Source organism: Rattus norvegicus, chromosome 15 (genome assembly GCF_021556685.1).
Source record: "Rattus norvegicus strain SHRSP/BbbUtx chromosome 15, alternate assembly SHRSP_T2T, whole genome shotgun sequence".
Taxonomy (NCBI): domain Eukaryota; kingdom Metazoa; phylum Chordata; class Mammalia; order Rodentia; family Muridae; genus Rattus; species Rattus norvegicus.
The window spans coordinates 15,827,847-15,850,552 of NC_141548.1; the positions used below are offsets into that span (position 1 = coordinate 15,827,847).

Sequence of the window (22,706 nt, forward strand, 5' to 3'; positions counted from 1 at the left end):
AACACAAGAACAGTATGTAAGACAATAGTGGATTTTAATCTGTGCCCCTGAGGGAACAAACCAGTTGCCTCAGTAGGGTGGTAAAAGTATAGGTCACTTTGATCCTGAATGACATCCCTTGAATTGCAAAATGTTTACACTTCTATCCAAAGAATGAAGAGGGAAAAGTCAGAGTCACAGGCAAAGCATTCCAGGAAGAAGAAAGAGCTAGGGCACAGGCTTTGAGAAAGGAGGTGGTCATCGGGGAAAACAATGTAACCAGATGCCGGGTAAGCATCCCTAAGGAAAGCCCAAAGAACACAGCAGGGCCAGACATGACAGGACCTTCTGAGCCAAGGCTCTGGAGAAGACTTAGGGAGATTTTAGGCCAGGGAGCCAATGATTGGATTGCTGTCTTAAAACTGAGAACATATAAAAAAATCAGAGCAAACTTAGACTCTCAGCTATGTTGGTTTATAAATACATAATAAGCAGGTTCTTCTGGAGGCATTGGTGTTAGAGTGAGGCATCCTAAGGTTACCAACATTGCTACGATCAAAGCTTGTATCCTGGTAGCACTAGAAAGGTCTGCTTACCACCTGTCCTCAGTAGGGCAATCAAATAGTGAGAAGAAGAAGAAGAAGAAGAAGAAGAAGAAGAAGAAGAAGAAGAAGAAGAAGAAGAAGAAGAAGAAGAAGAAGAGGAGGAGGAGGAGGAGGAGGAGGAGGAGGAGGAGGAGGAGGAGGAGGAGGAGGAGGAGGAGGAGGAGGAGGAGGAGGAGGAGGAGGAGGAGGAGGAAGAAGAGGAAGAGGAAGAGGAAGAGGAGGGAGAGGAGGGAGAGGGGGGAGAGGAAGAGGAGGGAGAGGAAGAGGAGGGAGAGGAAGAGGAGGGAGAGGAAGAGGAGGGAGAGGAAGAGGAGGGAGAGGAAGAGGAGGGAGAGGAAGAGGAGGGAGAGGAAGAGGAGGGAGGAGGGAGGAGGGAGGAGGGAGGAGGGAGGAGGGAGGAGGGAGGAGGGAGGAGGGAGGAGGGAGGAGAAGGAGAAGGAGAAGGAGAAGGAGAAGGAGAAGGAGAAGGAGAAGAAGAAGAAGAAGAAGAAGAAGAAGAAGAAGAAGAAGAAGAAGAAGAAGAAGAAGAAGAAGAAGAAGAAGAAGAAGAAGAAGAAGAAGAAAAATTTATTCAATGGGGTCACATGGGGGAAAGGGACAAAGAGAATCAGTGACTCCTGTGTCAATTTTTTCATTCCTGACCTGAGGGACAGAGTTATGTGCAACTAAACCGTCTTGGTCATTTTCTGTGTTCCAGTCTCTGCAAGATAGTCTGACATGGCAGAATTGTATGAACTGTCTCCCTGGAAAACAAGCCTCCTTGTCTGGCTGGAACTAGTCTTTACCTTTTCCTTCTCCCAGCAATGTGATTCCCCCTGGAAATTCCAACTACTTAGAGACCATTGTTTCAGTAGCCTGAGGGTTGGAAGGATGGTTGGGCATTTCTAGAATTCATCATGTCTGCCAAGGTGGGTACAATATGAGTTCACCTTGAATTTGTAGAGCTATCCAGCAGAGCAAATGGGAAAATATGTTATGGGATAGGACTGCCCAGGTACCACTGCAGCTTTTGGGGACTTGAGACCCACACGTGGAAAAAGAGACAAGATCTCCTGGGAGCAGCTCCTTCCTGCCTGCTTCCTCCATATGCCCAACCCACACAGTCCTAAAGACATGTATAGGGAAGGTGTCATGCAGTAGGAGCTCAGACACCATTTCTCTTGGTTTTCCTTTCAGAGATAAATCTTAGGGTGTGTGGGGGTCGGGGGTTAATTAAATCACAAAGGGCAAGGACAACATTGACTTAGAAATTTACTCAGCCAGAATCCCGGAAGATATATGTGTTCAGAAGCAGCAAAATGATAAGCACCATTGAGGATGCTCAGAGACTGTCCTGCATCCCAAGCCGGAGGCCCAGAGGTTTATGGAAGAGCAGCTTATGTGTTATCTGGAAGAGCTAGCTGGGAAAGAACCAACAAAACTAGAGATGGACAGAGGATCGTGCGCTGAGAACAGGCTTTCCACAGGAGACTGGGTTCTATCTTTGATCCTGTCAGCAATTACCCACCCTGTCATCAACTGGACACCACATCTCCCAGCTTCCCCAAGTCCTAATAAGTAGTGTTTAGATCCCTTCCACCTCAGCTGCCCTGCAATTCTCTCGCTCAGTTGGGAAGGGAGCCACTGTGAGAGAGCATAAGGCAGAGTTAATGGGACCCGCAGCTAAGATGGAGGGCTGAGGAAGAAGCTGGATGTGGCCTTTCCACAAGAACATGCCTCTCACAAAGGGTCTTCCTCATTCCTCTCCAGAAGAGGAGCAGAGGAAACACAAGAAAAAGCGCCTGGTGCAGAGCCCCAATTCCTACTATATGGACATGAAATGCCCAGGATGCTATAAAATCACCACCGTCTTTAACCATGCACAAACGGTAGTCTTGTGCGTTGGCTGCTCCGCTGTACCCTGTCAGCCTACAGTGGAAAAGCACGGCTGACAGAAGGACGCTCCTTCAGGAGGAAGCAGCACTGAAAGCCCCTGATTCAAGATGAGTGGGAACCTTCCCAATAAACACATGAAGTGGATGCGGTGTTCAGATGTTGAAACTCCCTCTAAATGTTAAAAAAATAAATAAACTCCAATTGCCCAATTGCATGAACACTTTCATCATGAGTAGATGGAGATCTAAGAAACATGGCTTTTAAATTTTTGTTATTTAATAATCAGATAATCAGAAACCCCATAGAACAGAATGTTGTGGAGTTATTTACTGTAATATTGAGACCTAGGCCAGACACGCTAACCCATTGTTTCTCAACCTTCCAAATGCTGCAACCCTTTAATACATTCCCTCATGTTGTGGTGACCCCAAACCATAAAATTATTTGTCTTGCTACTTCATAACTGTAATTTTGCTACTGCTACGAATATCTGTGCTTTCCCAATGCTCTTAGGTGTAACAGAAGGGGACAAGGCCCACAGGTTGAGAACCAGCACTCTAACCCCTCAGAAGTAATTACACAGTCTCCTGTAGATTCCTACAGATACTTGCTGTAGATTCAACAGTGAATCAGCAACATGCTGACTGTTATAGACAAGAACACACAGTCAGGAATCACAGAGCCACATTCCTGCTTCAGCTATGTGACAGCTATGTGACAGCTATGGTCCTCTTTATGCCTTGCTTCCTACACTCATGAAAATTAATATTCTTTAACCTCCGGCAATTTCACAGAAGTCATTTTGCTATTACAATCTTGGTGTGAATACTGTTCAAGGGAGGAAGTGGGGATGGAAATAAAAGGCGGCCTAGATCTAAAGTCACACTCGTTAACTTTGATTTAGTCCATTCCACTGACTAGGTGCCAGGCTAAGATCTATAAGATAGTGCTATGCCCATTTTTTGATGGAAATTCTGAGATCCACTGACATTAAGTGGGTTAGTCAAAATGGCACTGATAATAAAGTGCTGAGCCAAAAACCAAACAGGAAAATGGTACTCTTCACTATTGTGTTACCTTGCCTTCCTAAAAATCCAGGGAAGGAAGGCTTCTAAATAGGATTGAACATTTGGGAGGACTATAAAAGGCTCATTTCCTTCCCACGTATTCAGCTGTTTTGTGGGGTAAAACATTGCTAGTGTTTAAAAAGCAAGGATCCTGCTGTCACTCACACAGCACAGGTGTTCCAGGTCAGTGCATCCAGCAGCTGAAACTCAGCACGTGAGCACCAGTACCATTCCAGTTTCCAAAGATGGGCCAGAGAACTGTAAGGCATTCAGGAAGCTCTGGGAAAGCTCTCCATACGATGCGGCCCACCTTCACGGAAACCATTGCAGTCGCAAATGTTCTACCAAGGTTTTAAAATTACTGTCAGGCACAAAGTTAAGAGGTACCATGTGATCAACAGGTGGACCTAACCCTCAGTCCTACCTTCACCATTCACCAGCTGGGTAACCTTAAGCAAGTAGACGTTCCTCAATTTTCTTCAATTTCTCCATACTTGATAGGAGTGCAACCCTTCCTGTGGGACTGTTGAAACCTGTCAGGCTGGCAAAGGTGGAAGCATTAGCAGCATTTTGCAGCCTTTCAGAGTAGTGTTAATAATAGCCAAAATCCCCCCTATGATCTCACTATGCACCACAAGATTATATTAAATCAGTGGGCTGAGGGGTTGAGCTCCACTGGCAAAGTACATGCTGCAAAAATCTGAGTTCATTCCCCAACATCCATGTAAAAAAATGGGTATGGATCAGCAAATGTGATCTCAGAGCTGGGAAGGTAGTTAAAGGCAGATCCCCAGAGCTCTAGTCTAATAGGCGAGGGTCAGGTCCCATTGAGAACAGCATGCCTCAAAAAGTAATACGGAGGCTCTTAACCACACCTGAGATTGATCTCTGCACACACACGAACACACACCCCTGAGCACATATGTACATACATAAGAGTCTAGTACTCTCTCATTCAATAGGAAGAAACAGAAGCTCAGAACCTTACTCAATCCAGAACAAACAGAATCTTACTCAATCCACCAGCCACCTTTGGAAATCAAAGAGCATGTTCTGCTAAAGGAAAAATGAGTACAGGGTTTTTAGAGCAGTGGGGGGACTCTTAGGGTGGGTAGCACAAGAGTTGCTTCTCAAGAGGAATCCAGAGGGCAACATGTCCATGTGTCTTACAGTCCCATCCCCCCTTGAGTCTTACTCAGACCCCCATGACTGGGTCTTAACCTGCCTAGTCAGCCATCTGATCTGAACCAGTGTGTGAAAGAGGTTAGGGTGCAGCAGAGCTAATTGCGTCTGTACATCCTAAGCTGCTGCCTTGATTTGTTTCCCCTGTGTTGTGATCTAGAACTCACCTCACTACACTGTTGATGATGAGAGTAGGGCCTCCAAGGAAAACAGATCACGATGGCTGATGCCAATCCTCTAAGTGCTTTGAAACTCCTGGGTGTTTTGTGCTTCAACCTTTAGGTTCTTCAGAGTGTCTTTGTTCCCTGGGGAGGCCTTAAAAGCTCTCATTCCATTTCCTTACTTCCAGCTCTTGACCCTGGTAGTCTGTCTTAAAGGACAGTAGGTTGGGCACATCTTAGGAGATAAACTTCCATCTCTGACATGAGAGCAATGTTTGAAGAGAGTTACCTACTTCATTCAGACCCCACCTTTGCTGCTATCATTGTTGTATTCTGTGAATTGTTGAATGACTCTGAAACTCAGTTAATTCCCTTACAAAACATGGCTAATGGCACTAACACTGGCTGTTTAGAGCTTGGATGTAATGCTACTCTTTACCGCCACCACCACCACCACCGTCATCATCATCATCATCATCATCAGTGCACCCAGGATATGAAGGCAAATAATATAGGACATCAACTAGTATGAACTAAAGAAGAAAAGATAAAAAAAAGAAAGGCCCCTCACCCAAATGCCCTTTGGTTTTCCTTTCAACAGAAGTTCACTTGTAAATTCTTTTTTTATACTTAGAAAATCTGTGTGTGATGCTAATTTCATATAAGACCTGGCATGAAAAAATTGTCAGTACATTTTTACTGATGGAGAATTAAGCGTCAATAGCTTCTGTGGAAAGATGATGTGATGGGCCAGGTGACCATTAAAACAAAACGGGATCACTCTCACCACGTACATGGATGCTTGCCCTCCACTGGAACAGGATTGGCTAGAAAGGAACCATGTTTGATGGAAAAGCACTGTGCTTGAGTTTTTATGGTGCTTGGTGTTAACTGCTCTTCTCACTCCTGAGCATTGAAACCAGGAGCTTACACATGTTGGGAGGTGCTCTACATTGGAGCTGATTTCTTGGTTAAGATAACATCTCACCAACTTGCTCTATCAAACCTCAGGTTTCCCTCTGAGGCTAGAGTTAGCCAAGATCCTCTAGGCTACCTACAAGGCTCAGCCACACATCACTTTTCAAGGACACAATACATATCAAGAGACAGGTAGATACCACATGAACTGAGTCAAAACATCTAAAAATAATCATGACACTTAACTATACAGTAGCAATCTAGTCAAGTTTTTCTTGCTTTAGAAATTTTTCTTCTTAATAGAGAAAAAAATACAGAGGGGATGATTATTTTTACTTTATACAGAGTATAATAGGATTGTGGTATCAAGATTTGAGGTCACATTAGAAAAGAAGAACTAGGCGCAGGGGGCTAATCTCACAGAATGGTTTTCCAATGTGATCTCCCAGTCCGAAATCCCATCCTGATCTTCTAGCCTGACCTTTCAGTTCCTTTCTATTCAGGGCCACCTCCTTGCCTTCCTCTCTGTTGTGCCTATTCACACATCCTGTTTCGAAGTAGAGAACAACAGTAGGTGATACTGTGTTAGTCAAACTTAGTACAACATGGGCCCCTGGAAAATGTGTCTTTCTTTCCTACTTTCCTGTTTAACAATATCCCAAGGCAAAACAACCTCAGCCATCCTGATCTCTGAAAATGGAAGCCTCTGGAGGAACTGGCATATGCCCCTGTGGTCTTCTCTAATCGGGATGAACTAGTGCTGTGAGCCTACTCAAGGCTGACTCTACCAGGGATGGTCAATTAGAGTGAATTAGACTGTGAGAGAGAAGTACACAATGACTTCATCAGTCTCCCCTTTGCTCGTTCAGCTAGTCCTTCATTCAGGGATCCACTGCATTTGAATGTCTGCTCTTATACAATATACCATGTCCTAAGGGTTCCATAGAGAATAAAGGGACAACGGCCATAGTCCTGCCATTAGAATACATAGAGTCAATCTTATGGAGCATACAATAGAGACAGCAACTTGAGTGGAGATATACCAGGGTGTGACTTTGACCTCCTAGTGCAGTCAAATCAAGTATATGGCTATGGCTGCTTCCTTGCCTTTGAAAGATGATTGTTTCAAGGTCATCTCTGAGGAAGGACCTGCTCTGTAGTGATATAATCATACAGAAAACTATTACAACAATTGAAAGAAAATGTATATAAGGAAGACATATCATTCTGCTTAATGTTAGTATCTAAATTTTCATGTTCAAATCAGATGAGCATTCAAATGCATATTGGAGTCAAATTATCCTTTTATGGGTTCTATGTCTATTATCAAAAGATTAATATTTTTAATGACTTATGAGACAATTTTTGGGATAACAAATTAATAAGTAAAAAAATACAAAAATACCATGTTCAGCCAAAACATCTTTTTTTTTTTTTATTAACTTGAGTATTTCTTATTTACATTTCGAATGTTATTCCCTTTCCTGGTTTCCAGGCAAACATCCCCCTCCCCCCTCCCCTTCCTTATGAGTGTTCCCCTCCCCATCCTCCCCCCATTGCCGCCCTCCCCCCCATAGTCTAGTTCACTGGGGGTTCAGTCTTAGCAGGACCCAGGGCTTCCCCTTCCACTGGTGCTCTTACTAGGATATTCATTGCTACCTATGAGGTCAGAGTCCAGGGTCAGTCCATGTATAGTCTTTAGGTAGTGGCTTAGTCCCTGGAAGCTCTAGTTGCTTGGCATTGTTGTTCATAAGGGGTCTCGAGCCCCTTCAAGCTCTTCCAGTTCTTTCTCTGATTCCTTCAACGGGGGTCCCGTTCTCAGTTCAGTGGTTTGCTGCTGGCATTCGCCTCTGTATTTGCTGTATTCTCAGCCAAAACATCTTAATCAAATTTAAATATCACCAAACTGAAAAGTAAAGATTAGATGTTGTGACAGCTCTACTCTTTGTACACCTGTTTGACATGTTCGGGTTCATCTGTCTCAGCCCCATCCATTCCTATGCAGAAAGAAGAAAACCTTAACTATTTCCCATTGGCACAATGATCAGAAATTTCCAAAACTGGTTAAAAAGGAAAAAAAAAAAACCTGTGTCACTTCTCCATCAAGCCCGAGTCAAATTAAACATCATTTTTCTGTCTCCCATGTAGACACCAGGGGAACATTCAGCTTGCTATGCTGAGCACGGTATAGCTTCTATGCCATGATACTAAAAGTTTGCATTTCGGAGCCTGAGGAAATGGCTCATCTGATCAAGTTCTTGCTGCAAAACCATGAAACATAGTCTATTCCCAGTATTCGCTCAAAAGTCTAAGCACTGTAGAGTATGCATGCACTCCTGGAGCTAGAGAGGCAGCAAGCCCCAAGTTCAATACATAATCTATAAATAAGTAAACAAACCAATTCATAAAATTCAATGGAAAGAGATTTAGAAAACTTTCTAGGCTTTTCCTCTGACCTCCATGTGTACATGCACACTAGCTTACATATGTGCACACACCTGCAAAAGGAAGGAAAAGTGTAAATGCCTATGCACATCAGAACTGATAACACAAAACAACAACAAAAAACACGCACATTTTTACTATTCTAGTGATTAAAGTAAAATACTTAAATTATCAATAACCACTTTATTTTTATATCCTTAGAAATTTGAGGACACTAATTCTCATCTTGGGCTGTACATCTGTTTTAAACCTTTGGCCATTTAACCAAAATATGGTGGGGGTGGGTGGAGTAAAGGCTATTTACTCCATTAAACCTCCGTTTACCATGGGGATTTGACAAGGTGGGGAGAAGCTGTCTGACTTTAGGTAGTGGGAAAGTTTTATAAAGACGTTGACTATTGGAAGTCAAAGTAACACAAGAAGAAAACAGTAACGAGCAGAGAATGGCGGGAAGAGAAAAATCACACAATCAGCCAACGGGTGCTCAAAGGAGCTTGAGGAACAGAAGAGAAGCCAGCTTGGCAGACGGCAGTGAAGGAAAACTGGGAAATGTGAAGCAGTAAGATAGGCCCGAGCCAGACTCACAGAGTCAGGGGTCACAGTAAGAAGTTTGGGCTTTAGTCCAAACTTGTCCATCCTGGGATTCACCTACTTGCAATTTCATTCCAGCACATGAGAGTGGTGGTAGCCATGGCGACGGAGGAATGAAAGGAACAGATTCAAACTACATTGGGGCACAGGGACAACTCTGACAAGCCACTCTTGCAAGCATAGCACCAAGCACAGGGCAGTCAACACTGACCAGCACCTGGCTCTCCTCAAGGACATTTTACAGCCACAATTGTCACCAATCTTCACACACCCTTTGCCCGCCTGTAAGGTGCAATGCTGTCCTCTTGGTAGATGACCTTGAGCAAATGGAAGTCAGTACAGAGTCTCCTACGGTCTCACGAGAGGTCGGGGTCAGCCAGTGGGGTTCTCCAGCAGAATCTTCCTTCCTACCCCCTCAACGTGTGCTGCTCAGCTCCACCCAATATGTTTTCTTCACATTAGCAGAGATGCCACTGCCAGCATGCTGCATGCTGACATTATATAATCCTGACATTAAACGCAAAGAGAAAACAGACACATTCTCTCCCCCTGTCTGGCGTCCCTTCCTCTCTGGCTTGTAAGGCAGATTGCACTGTGCCCGAAGTGCTGTCTGCTGTTGATGGAGGCCTTAATGAGAGAAGATTTTGAGAAATGACCTACATACAGCCCCACCCGAAGAAGATGCTCTCTGCATGTAATGTCCCAGCTGCCGACTCTGACACTTAATTACATGCAAACAAATGGAGCTGGACTCCGGCTTTCCAGCGGAATTGGAACCACAGTTCTAACCGCTGCAGCCGTGACGAGTCTGAAGGGGGAAATATGCTTTCTATATAAACACTTCAAATAATGTGCATTTGCTGAGTACCCTGTGGAAGCAGCCTGCGTGGTCTTCACATTATCCTATTTTTAAAAAATATAATTTGATGTTATGTTTTTTTGACCAAAATATTAATTGATATTTTGGTTGTACAAAGTAAGGAAAATATAAAGATAATCAAACATTGCTCATCATCTCCATGCCCAGAGAGCATCACTGTAAAGATTTGATGACGTTTGCTTGGCTGTGTCTATGTTTTATCCGCTGGCAGATGTATCCAGCTTATAGATAATGGTGTAATGGAAACCCTTAGCATAGATGTAAAGTCAGCTATGGCAGTGACTTTGCATAAACTCATAAAGATATATTACTACTTCATTGCTAGTCGTTTCTTTACATGCTGAAAACTAAGGCTATTAACTAACTCCTCCTGGCTGACCCTGGACTTCTCTAGGCTGAGCTCTGAGAGTCCCACATCTTGGGGTAAACTGGGGACATTTGGTCACTTGATTTAAATGAGCACATCCAATCAACCTCCATTATCTTACATCCTGAAAGGGAAGGCAGTGAGTGTCTGACGAGCGTTTGCTGAAATTGGTTGTGGGGAGACCTCTGTCCCTTCAGCTTCTACTCATCAGGAATCTGTCTCTGTGTCAGAGAATTCATTCAGCTTTCACGTGTGAGGGCGAATTAAGATGCAGTTCAGCTGTTTGTGTACAAACAGCAAGCAAATCGCTATTCTCAAGTGAAGGTCATCCCCCGGCCTCTCTGAACAATCTCAATTCTCTCCATTTGTCTGGTTACCGAAAAGAACTGCCTGATTAGAATCATTGCATTAGCAGCAGAGTGACACTTCAGGGAGCTAAGCACACAGAGTGCATGTTTAGACATGGAGGAAAAGGAAATTAATGCCTTGCTTATATTTGTGCAGGACCTCAGGTGGAAACCGGAGGAAAAGCTGACTGTGGATTATAGTTTCTGAGCAGCAACATGCAGGAGATAAACAGGACATTCTGGACACTCTCCAGGTTACTCTCAATTAGTAGTCACAGTCTAAGTCCCGCACAAAATAGGGCAGTCAGGGCCAGAAGACAGTGAATAAAGACACTTGCAGCCAACCCTGACGACTTGAGTTCGAACCCCAGGAACCACATGGAGTGAACTGAGTCCTGTGAGTTCTTCCTTGACCTACACACATAAAATGTGGCATGCACCTATACATGTAAACACACACACACACACGCACAAATGTGGCATGTACCTACCTATACATGTACACATACATGTATATACATATTCACACACACACACACACACACACACACACACACACAAAGTAAGTAAATGAAGAAGTATAATAAAAATTAAAATAGGGTCTTGTTTTTCCTTGGACAGTCAGGGACCAAGAAACCAAATCTAGATCACACCTATTGTGTCAGGCTTGCCAAACAAGTCCTAGTACTGAGATTGATTCAACTGAGTTTAATTACAGTCATGAGAGATCACCCACCACTATATCACCCACCACCTCAACTTTCCTCACCCCTATACGTATTTTGTAGGTAGAGAAAAAATGTGTTATGTGTATTCTTTAAGCATGTTATTTAAGTATGTTATGTGTACTGAGTATATACATGTATAATTTTCTTTTTTCTTTTGGTTTTTTATTATGTTTTCTTTTAATATACTAAGAAGAGCATCTGGCCTATAAGAGAAATATTTTGACACTTAAGAAATCGCTTTCCGACACTCCAAATAGAAAGGTGCTGAGGAGGTGCGGACTGACTGGTGGGGGAGGCAGCCCACATGCAATCCCGGAATGGGGAGGAGGAGGAGGAGGAGGAGACAGGGGAAGCCTCAGTGAGCAGGATACGCAGACTAACTAGATCTCTGGAAGCTTTGGGTTCAGCAAAAGACCCTGCTTCAGTACATAAGGTGGAGAGCACGTGAAGAAGGTGTCAACCTCTGACCTCCATGCACAGTACACATCCCTGTGTATGTACAACTACACATCACACAAACGTGCACACACACAGACACACATGTAATGCACATACACGCTCAGGAACATACATGCAAACGCTCATAAACATGCAACAAGATAGGGGGTAGTTAGTCAGCCTTGACTCTAAGCCTACTATGTCTCCTCGTCCCAGCTGCCCAGTACTCCAGTGAGAAGGGACGTGCCACTACTCTATAAGAAAAGACCATTAAATAGGAGTGTAGATGGTGTCAAAGCAATAACCAGAGTGATAGGATGCTGAAAATAGGTGGGGAAGAGGGTCTTCCTTGAGGCTGACTTGTCAGGGACAGGCCCCATGCGTTGTGGCTACAAGTTGTCAAGATCTGATGCTCAGGAGAAAGCATGGTCAAGCAAGAGAAAGGAGCAAACTCTCAGGCCCAAAATGGAGTCAGTCATGTCTAAAAGGGTGATTGGATCGAGCCTGTGAGCAAGAAGGAAATGAAAGAGGAAGGCCTAGGCCACGTCATACAAGTCTGTGTGCGATGAGGGGGCTGGGGCTTGGCTTTCTTCTCAATGGTATTAAGAAGACCTCATGGAGACAAACTAGTGCATGCTTTGGCTTGGGGGTGTGGGGTAGCGAACACTGAGAAGTTTTTCAGTATTTGGTGATAGCTTGTAGTGTGCTTTTAGAAAACAAATGCATAGGGTATGTTCTGATACAGGAGACAGCACCTATGAGACCACACAGGTAAGCTTCAAACACATCTCTGAGCAAGAGCAGCCAGATGCACCGCCACCTGCCAGGTGCTTTTATAAACCCTGGAGAAAACGGAAGTCCATGGAAACAAGAGTTGTGTGGTTGCTTGGGATGGCATGGATTTGCCTTCTAACAGTGCAAGAGACATTTGAGTGTGGAGGTGAGGTCATGTTCCAATATAGGAGCAGAGCAAAGGCTGCACAGTACTGAAAATAGACCCAATAGACTTAGAATTGAAGGATTTATGGCATTAATTATACCCCAGTAGATGGCTATTTTAAAACTCTTGAAGGGAGAGTCCTACATGGACTGTGTTCCTACAAGAGGGGACAAAGGGCATGAGAGCCCACTAGTGTCATCTGTGAAAGATGTGATGAGCTTCAGAGGGGAATGACTGCAGAGAACAGATATGGTTCAGAGTGACACTAAAGGGTTTGACAACCGAGAGTGAGGGATGTGCTTACACGTGGAAATGATCGAGCCTTAAAACAAGAGGGAAACCAGGATCAGCAACCTGGGGCAGTGGTTGAACCAACAGCTAATTGTAAAGCCATCTCCTAAGTTATAGTCACAGGACTCCACAGCTGACAAACCAAGGGCAGCAGCAAGAATAGCGCTAACAATTACATGTTAGAGTTTACACACCATAAAACAAAAAGGAGGAGGAGGAAGAGGAGAGGAGAGAGAGAGAGAGAGAATTGAACATTTAAGCTTAAGCATTTTACCTGTTGTAAACCTTTCTAATTCTTCCATCCCCTTTCAAGCATTTTTTTGTAGCTGGGTGACAGTTGCAATGACTCATAGGTACAATAGCATTGAATCTGCATGTGTAATATCTGTGCCATGACCCTGAGCCAGGGGCTGCAACTACAGAGATGCATTAGGCCTACACTCCTCTGCCTTCATTTGTGTCCTGGTTTCTTTCCAATCTGGTTGTGCACATAGGAGCAAACGTCACTGTAGAATATCGTTCTACAGTGTCTCCTAATTCGTGAATCTCAACAGAGAGAGAAAAACATGCCGCTCCACCTGCAATAAAGAAAAAGAAATCATTTTGACATTGCAACCATAAAACTTCATATCTGAACATCTCCCTCAGAGCAGGGCAGGGCAGGGCAGGGGAAGGTTTATCTGGTCCACTGCTTACCCTGGGGTCCTCATATGGCAGTTTGAAGTTAATATGTTTGAGGCCTCCAATAGAACATGTTTTGGGGAGCAGAGTCTCTGCTTTCTTTCTGTTGCTTCTGAAGTGTAGATAGTGATTCAAGTAAGAGAGTGTGAGCAAAAGTACATGCTCAAATGACCTCCAGTGGTGGAGACCTAATTACTCACCATGCTCACAAACTGATGTCTCCTGACCTAAGAGATTGTTTAACAAGTCCTTGGGTGATGAGCATATGTAATCGCACACAAACACTTAGTAAATCCTGTATCAACTTGCAGCTTGGAAGAAAGGCATCGGAACGCGGTTTGTTTCCAAGGTGTACGTGTTGTTGTGCTAAGAGCTTTCCTCTGTGTGTTGGTTTCTGTGTTTGCAGCAACAATAGAGTTAATGTTTGACAGTCCCAACTTAGACATTTCAGTTTAGTAAACAGACTATAAAGTAGGTCTTATTTGCTTTCTAACAAATCAAGCAGAACAGCTTGCCCACGGGGATTTAAATCATAATTTACATTTAAGTTTATTTTTATAGACAGACCATAAGCACAGTTTGCAAAGCTGGATAAAACTAAAGCACTAGAAAATTGAAAAGAGAGATGAGAGATTTATTTTTCCCCTTAAAAGTATGCTCAGTTGTAATTTGAAACTTAACTGTTTTAATTATACAGAATTATTGGATTAGGTAGAACTTAGCATAATTTGACAGAATTGAAATATGACAGGTAATGTTGAAACCAGGTTGTACATACACATAGGTGCACATGTGCACACATGCATGGATCTGCATGTGCACACAAACACACACACACACACACACACACACACACACACACACACTGCCCAGAAAGGAAAATGAAAATGATTCAGAGGAATTAAGATCTTAATATTATGTAAGAATTAATCCTCAGATATACATATTAATGATGAGCTTTCATAGAAAAAAATCTATTCCAAATACAGCTCTGAGAAGGATTAGGAGAGATCTGCTTGGAGGAACCCTCCCTTTTCAAATCCAACAGATCTTTAACATTCACTGCAGACGAATGCACTGGCTACATCGCCCCAAAATGTCTGTTACTTTGGACCATCATCTCTTCTGAATTGGGTTGTTAAATATTTTGTAGTTTTCTTTCTTTTTGTTGATGATGGTGATGGACTGATGGTGGTGCTGTGTGTGTGCGTGTGCATGTGCCTGTGTGTGTGCACATGTGTGCGTGTACATGCTAGTGTGTGTAGTGTACTAGAATTGAACTATATATCTAGGGCCTAAGTTATATCTCTGTGCCTTTTTTAAGACAAGATCCATCCCAGTCTTAAGTTCGTAATCCTCCTGCCTCACCCTCCTTGAAGCTGGAATTATCAGCCTGGCCCAGCTTGTTGTCTGCCCTAAATTAGATAGCAAAGGTCTAGCCAGTGGTAAATGGATTAACCACTAAGTAATTTCAGTAGAAACAATGTTAGCAGATCCTACATTGAAGCTGAACTCCAGGAAATGCTACCCTCTTTGTAAACAAGCAAACAAAACCTCACTTTTAGATGCTCATTACACACACAATGAGACTCTCTGAAGAATTTCGATAAAGAAGAGCAAAGCTCTCTGGGACCTTTTGGTACTATCTTTGTGCCACCCAAAGTCCCTTCTAAGAGTATACTCTGACAAGCACAGTACTTAGCCATACTCCAAATGTCTGTGGCTTATTCTCTTGGATAATTGTTGTGTAGAATGTTGTCGCGGGGACATAAGAGTCCTTGCTGTAGCAAAAACTTCTATTGAAATCTTAAGGAGAGCCCCGCGCGCCCGCATGGCACGGCTTATATACACCCTAGCGCGGCGCATCCACACCTGATTTGTCACTTACCCATGATCTCATTAGGCATGCCCCGGAGTGGACAAAGACCTGGCACAAAGACACTCTTGCACATGCGCACACAGTTAACTTCCTGAAAGGAAGTCGGCTGGTGCGGCGGAGGCCAGCGCCATCTTGTAATGGCGGAAGCTATCCTGGCCTTCCACGTGGGGCTCAGTGGAAGCCAGCGCCATCTTGTGGTGGCGAATGTTAAAGCAGCCCTCTACATCTCCCCCTATTTATTTATTTTATCACAAATCATTTATTTTATAACAAATCATGATCACCCTATCGCGTGCAATGAGGAAACCTCAGCGATGTGGAAGGGCTGATCAAAGGATCATTGAGTCTCTCTCATCCCAGTGCAATGGATCCACAGATCCATGGGGTGCAAGAGCAGAGAACTCAGATACTGAGAGAGAGTCTCTCTCATCCCAGTGCAATGGATCCACAGATCCATGGGGTGCAAGAGCAGAGAACTCAGATACCGACTAATTCCTGAGCATAGATAACCAAATTCCATGGGAGGCCCCTTGTACAATGGCCACAAGTGCTTGAGTGATAATGGCCTTGTCACGTTTCTGTTGAGATCTGAGTTTGCAAACCAACCATAGCATGAACACTAATCCACAGCATAGGGCTGCACCAAACAGAGCCACTCCCGATAAGTAGTGGGCACCTCATCTGGTTCACCTCAGCTGTTACCACCAAGGGCCGTAGTCAAGCCGCTCCTATAATAGAATTTAGAATTCCCAATTGTTAGTAACTACTCCAGAAAGTTTACCCACTGTGCTTGTCTAACAATAGATTGGGGGAGGATAACTCCAGACACTGCAGACACAATGTCTGCAGCAGTAATGGCTGCTACAATAGCAGCGAAAGTGTCAAGGTCTTTTCCAGGACAGTTCAGGATCAGTCATTTTTCTCTGGAACAACCAGCAGACAATGGAACCATTTCTGAGATCTGTACAGCCAGGGCAGAGTTCCCCAGTTCACAGCAGCTTTACGCAGGTGGCATTCCTGTGAAGCTACAGTCTGTAAAATGACTAGTTAAGGCAGCAAGAGTCCCAGGGAATGAGGGGGGCAGCAACGGCTGGAGTCCAGTCTTCTCCAACAAGCAGCAGTGCACAGAGGGTCAGAGAGTGGGCCATAGTGGGACGGGACACACGCAGCGGTAACACTGACTGCAGCAACGCCAAAATCTCTGTGATGACAAAAGGTGAGGGGGAATCTTCTATCTTCCTCTCAGGGCAAAGGAATGACTCCAGGGACCCGAACCACGAGAGCTGAATCTTCATGTAACCAGGATCAGCAAGTCTCAGCAACCACTCAGGCAGCTGGCACACTCTTGTAGCATCCTGTAGAAAAAACACAAACATTCCCTCTTCCCCATATAATATATCTGGACAGGATCATGTCAATATGTGGATCTCTCTATTTCACCTAGGCAGAAGTATGCCTAGTTGTAGGGTGCCATAAACTTTGGCATCCAAATTTTAAAATTGAAATAAAAGGAGCATTATTTAGCATACAGGGATAACTCCCCCTATTTATTTATTAAGATATAGTAAGGGTATTATTTATTAAGGTAAGTCCTCGAGGATTAAATTGAGGACACTGAGCACTTGTATTTATAAATTGACTTGTATACCAAATTATTGTCTCCAGCATTATTGTTTTGGATATATAAAGAATGAGATTTTTTGACTAATTGTTCCTATGTAAGGCCTATAATCTGTCTGGTATCATTGTCCTCCCTTGCTAAAGAGCCCAGGCAATCCAGTTTGAGTTCTTAAATGTCCTATAAAGGAACAGTACTTAGTGCTCTTAACCACTAAGCCATTTCTCTAGCACCTTACAAACTTTATTTACCTAAACATAAGCATTAATTAGAAATGTCAAATCTTGTAAATATTGTCCAATTTCAGTCTTACTAGAAATCCCTGAGCTGGCAGGGTGAGGCTGGGAGTTGAAAATAAGCAAATGGAGTCTTCCTCTTTTCATGAGGGTGTGTTATCAACTCCATTACCATTTTTAAAGAGCTGGGTCTATGGTTTTGTTTAGTTGTCTGAGCCAGAGCACTGAAAGGACAGTGAGTTGTCAGACAATTTACACTGAAATCACTCATTTTTATTAAGTAGAAAACCTGTCTCTAATAAAGCATTAAGTAATTGAAATCAATTGTAAACCACAAGCCACACATTGGCTATCAGTATGTCAATTGAAAGCTTGATTTTTTAACATTTTAAAAACAGTGGCTATAGCACGTAATTTAATAATCTGTGTTGAAGCAATAGAAACTCAAGAGAATAAACAAGTGATCTAATCATATATGTAGCCTTTTCATTAGATGAACCACCTATAAATACAGTAAGCGCATTTCCTATGGGTTGTATGCACAAATATACAGGAAGTACAAAAGCATGTAAAGAGTAAAATTATCAATTTTGCCTGAAAATTTTGTATATGTAATAGGCCAAATATCAGTATTTTGTAATAACCAATAAACTGTTGTTTGGAATAAGATATGTTTCACCAGGTTTCTTTTTTAAAATACTTCCATGACTCTAGTCTACAATTCTGTATTAACACAGCTGAAGCTTTATCTCCAATGTGCATAACAAAGACCTAAGTCCTCTGGTAGAGTGAGGTACTTAGCCAATTAACATATCCTTAGAAGCTTAAAATTAGTTTCAAATATTCTTTTCTGGAGTAGTGTAACAGCTACTCCCCAAATATTAAAGCTCATTTTGAGAGCAAAGGTTAGTAGTAAAAATTTCCATATACACTGAAAGATTTAAGTTCTAACTTCTTACATTGAAGAAGCAACAAAATTACCTAATACAAGGCTGTTAGCAATCCTCTAAATCTATCTTCAAATGGCAGTTGGAGTAAGTAAACTGGCTGTAATGTTCTCACAAGTTCCAAAACCTCATCAATCCTTCGTAAATCTTGTAACAGTCTCTACCTGTTTGATTTTTTCTTAATTAAAAATAAGTTTGAGTTAGTCAATGTAACACTGGCAATCCTAAATCACAATCCTTAAATTCTCCTTGTAACAACAGAGCACAACCACAAGGTCACCTGAGTTCTGAGTAGTGACTAGGCAGCTGTCCTTGGGGCAGTGGAATTAGCATCAAAATACAGATAGCTTCAAGGCAAACGACAACTTTGGAAAGCAAAACTCGATAGGCAGCTGTTCTTGGGGCAGTGGAATTAGCATCAAAATACAGATAGCTTCAGGGCAAACCACAACTTTGGAAAGCAAAACTCAACCTCCAACAATCTAGTACAAAGTTTGACTGCCAATTTCTATATATGAACACACGATGGCGTAGTCTCTAGTACCTCAACAAAGAGACATTGTCCTAAATTCTTTTAGAAGCCTGGTTTCTAGAATAAGAATTCCATAAAAATATTATCTCAATTTAGATCTGTTTCCCTGGGTTGGCTCATGCCACATGTTGTCTAGAATGACTCGATCCAAATTACCAGCTTTATGTCAACTTTCTGTTACCAATATTATACCTTTTTAACCATATCCAATAACTTAAAAGCCAACAATCTATGACCAAGGCAAGTAGAGCATATTTACACATTTAAAACCAATCAGAAACAAAATTGAAGTGGCTACACATATCTTTAATATTTAGACCAAACACCATTTTTACCTTTTTAGCTATGATTTTAAGAGAAGCACCTTGTCATCTGTTGAGTCAAATAATAAGTCAGGGATTTCTCTAAGAGAAACAGCTCTCAGCTCTTGTACCAAAGAAGCTGAGAAGCTGCTGGCGGCTTTAAGATCAGCTCGTGCAGACGCTTAGCCTCCGGGCAGCTTCTCCAGCTAACCTAGACTCCTGGCTGTAGGTGCAGGGCTCTAAAGGCCTGATTGAAACTGTTTTTTATTCATTTGTTCCCTTCTTGAAGCGAGTTAAAACCAAGTCAAGGTGTGAACGACCAGCAGATAAAGTTTTTACCATTTTTTCTTTTGAACATGAAACATAAAACATTTAAGCAGCAAGAAACAAAAACCACAGACATAAACTGACAGACATGGGGATAGCTTAGTGCACCAAGGACAGACAATAGACAAAGAGGGAAAAAACCAGATGGTGTTCACGGTGACTATCCACTCGAGTGGAGTCGATATGGACGATGGATTGTCTCAATTCCTGGACTAATCCATCAACGTGTTGAAATCCAATTCCTGTAAGATACTGAGATATATTACGAGATATCTGAGCAGCACAACTGACATTCACAAATGGTATGGAAGTGAAACACAGTCCTGAGTATTTCCACTCACAACTCAATTACATTAACTCCATCAAGCTGTGCATGGGCATTGAGATGTCCTTTTGTTTTATTCTCCTGAATAAATTTTCAGGCGGTCTGCCTCTATCAAGTCTAATCAGTATGACTCTGCAAAGCTTATAGAGCCTGATCACACCTTTTACCAGCACAAAGACAAAATTTTTCTCCCAAAATACTGTGTTCCTTTTATCTCCTTTTCTTTTCGTTTTTTCTTTAGAGACCTTTTCTCCCTCCGACATACTTTCTTGTTGCTCTGTAAGGACCCTCTGACCTGTCCTAATGGCTGTAACGGCTTCCCACACAAAGAAAAAAATAAACAAAATTACCAGCCTTGTCCACAAAGGATCCATAAGTTTCGGTTTCTTCACAGTGGCTCTCCACCTAGGCCCATATCTTTCTTCTTCATAGCGAGCTGCCTCATCTTCTAAATCCTCTTCCTCAGAGGAGCCAAACTCGTCTGTTTCTGAACTATCAAGCCCCAAGACCTCTAACTCCTTTACCGGATAAAGGCTTTTTTTTCGGGGTTTTCTCCTCCTTTCCCTGTTTATTTAATTTAATCTTAGCAGGGGGCCCCCTTTTTTATTCAGGGTCCCTCCCTCAGTAGCCGAGGTGGCCACTGTCCCCGGGGTGTCCTTTCCCCATACTATCACCTCTGAATGTGGTAAGACCGCAGAGGGGCCTGGTGCTTGAGATCGATCAGTATCATTTTTTTTCGTTGCAACCTTTCACTACACTCCGTTTCTGACATGCTTTCCTGAATTTCGTCCAGGGCCTCTTGGCCTGCCGCTATTATAGGACGAAAAATGTCTTCACCTAAACAATGCTTGCCCATCTGCCAAATTCCTAACGTTCCCGGCCTCAGACTACCATGTAATAGAGGCCTCAACAGCACCCTCAGCAGAAGGAGAAAGATATGATAGGTCAAGACCAAACAATTCGGAAATTATCATGTCTCTCGGAGCTTACCTCAATTCCTACAGCTTCTGGACCCTTTCCGTGAATGGAGGCCCCCCTTGGCGCCAGCGATGATGAGGCGTTTGTCCCGGGTACTCGGCACCAAATGTCCCACGCACGACCTCTCGCCGGCAAGAAAACACGCGGGGACATAAGAGTCCTTGCTGTATCAAAAACTTTTATTGAAATCTTAAGGAGAGCCCCGCGCGCCCGCATGGCACGGCTTATATACACCCTAGCGCAGCACATCCACACCTGATTTGTCGCTTACCCATGATCTCATTAGGCACGCCCCGGAGTGGGCAAAGACCTGGCACAAAGACACTCTTGCACATGCGCACACAGTTAACTTCCTGAAAGGAAGTCGGCTGGCGCGGCGGAGGCCAGTGCCATCTTGTAATGGCGGAAGCTATCCTGGCCTTCCACGTGGGGCACAGTGGAAGCCAGCGCCATCTTGTGGTGGCGAATGTTAAAGCGGCCCTCTACAGAATGTTCCATGACTTACTTTCTTGGAAGGTCTTCATAGGACAGCTCATACACTGAGGTATGCATAGGCAATAACCATGGGAGTGGAATTCATGACAAAAGATAGGAAACTTTTCTTCCACAGTAGGCTTCGCCTTCAGGTATGGGAACAAAATAGCAGATGCAAGGACTCCTTCCTGATGGGAAGACCAGAGAGAGAATTGCAGTTGTGTGTACACGAGCATTTTATAACAGCCTTGGGAACATCAGGTGATCACTATCAAAGTCCTTAACAAGCTACAGAGTTTGGGGGGATTCTGGTTTTGGTTTTTTGTGACACAAGGCCTTGTATGGACCAGACTGGTCTGGAACTTGCTGTATAGCCCAGGATGACCTTGTTGACCCCCTGTGTCACCTCCCCAGTACTGAGATTCCAAGAATGTGCCACCATATCACATTTGTACAGTATGAGGATCAAACCACGGGCTTTGTGCATGCTAGGCAAGTACTTTACCAACTGAACGACCTCGCCATTTCAGAGAAGGTTCTCCCATGTATAAACCATGACTCCCTCAACTCAGACGGCAAGGAACACTCTTTGGAGATGTGAACATTCATGGAACAGGGAAACCCGTACATTCTTCCTAAACCTAAAACAGTAAGCATTTCATTCTGAGGAAAACTGCAGAATTTTCTGTGTGGGGAAAAGGATGAATATAGCAGGAGGGTGTGCTTGGAAATGGCCCTGTACTGAGCTAGGAAGTCCTTGCAACTTGAGAGTAGGTGGGAAGGGCATTCCCACATCAGCTACCTCCTGCCTCTGTAGTACAGGTCTGTGCAGGAAACATGAGTTCCAAAAAGGTGCAAGAGGAGGAGAGAAGAAAAAAATCATCTCTATAAATATCTTCTGTGTCTAGGAGGGGAAAAACAGAACCTTGGGAATGAAACTTGGAGAAGAAATTTCATCGGATATGTTTAGAAGAGGCCACATGCTACCTAGGGACAGCAAGCCCCTTCATGGCAGGATTATGACCCGGCCCCATTGGCTTCCTGTTTCTGTAGCACTATGACCCAGCTCCTGTGGTTACCTCTTTTCTAGACTGAAAACCAGACTGTCTTGTCCTTTGTCAGGTTCTTATTCCTGACTTCGACAGGTATGGTCAGGATGGCAAACTCACATCTCACATTCTGATGACTGGAGACCAGGCCCATACCAGTGCATCAGAGGACAGGGGCAGGGTACAGAGAAGGGATTTCCCTGCTCCATGGGCTGCATAACCTCTACACACAGCCGTCACCAACAGGCAGTGGAACTAGTTCATTTTCTTCTCACTATAATCAATAACACAAAGAAGGAAAGGTTTAGTCATGGTTCAAGGGCACGACTCATCACTGTGGAAAAGTCATGGCAGCCAGAGCCTCAGGCAGCTAGTCACATTCAGTCAGGAGGCACAGAAAGATGAACATTGCTTCCACACTCCCTCCCCACTTCCCTCCTGTACAGTCTGGCACTCCAGCCCATAGGAAGGTGCTGCCACACAGAAGGGAGCAGTCTCTGCCTCAGTTCACCTAATCTTGAAAACCCCTCATAGATTTTTGCAG

At 43.4% G+C, this 22,706-nt stretch overlaps 1 protein-coding gene and 2 pseudogenes across 18 annotated transcripts in view; 2 read left to right on the plus strand and 1 right to left on the minus strand.

Moving 5' to 3' along the window:
• The window catches only part of Cadps (calcium dependent secretion activator), a 466,682-nt gene that overhangs the window by 229,532 nt on the left and 214,444 nt on the right, over positions 1–22,706 (plus strand).
• LOC148000838 (small ribosomal subunit protein eS27 pseudogene) lies at positions 2,183–2,623 on the plus strand (annotated as a pseudogene).
• On the minus strand, positions 14,877–20,517 carry LOC148000839 (uncharacterized; annotated as a pseudogene). Its single transcript, XR_015638245.1, has 2 exons — positions 20,012–20,517; positions 14,877–16,406 (listed from the first exon to the last, which is right to left on the minus strand). The product of XR_015638245.1 is annotated as an uncharacterized LOC148000839 (transcript).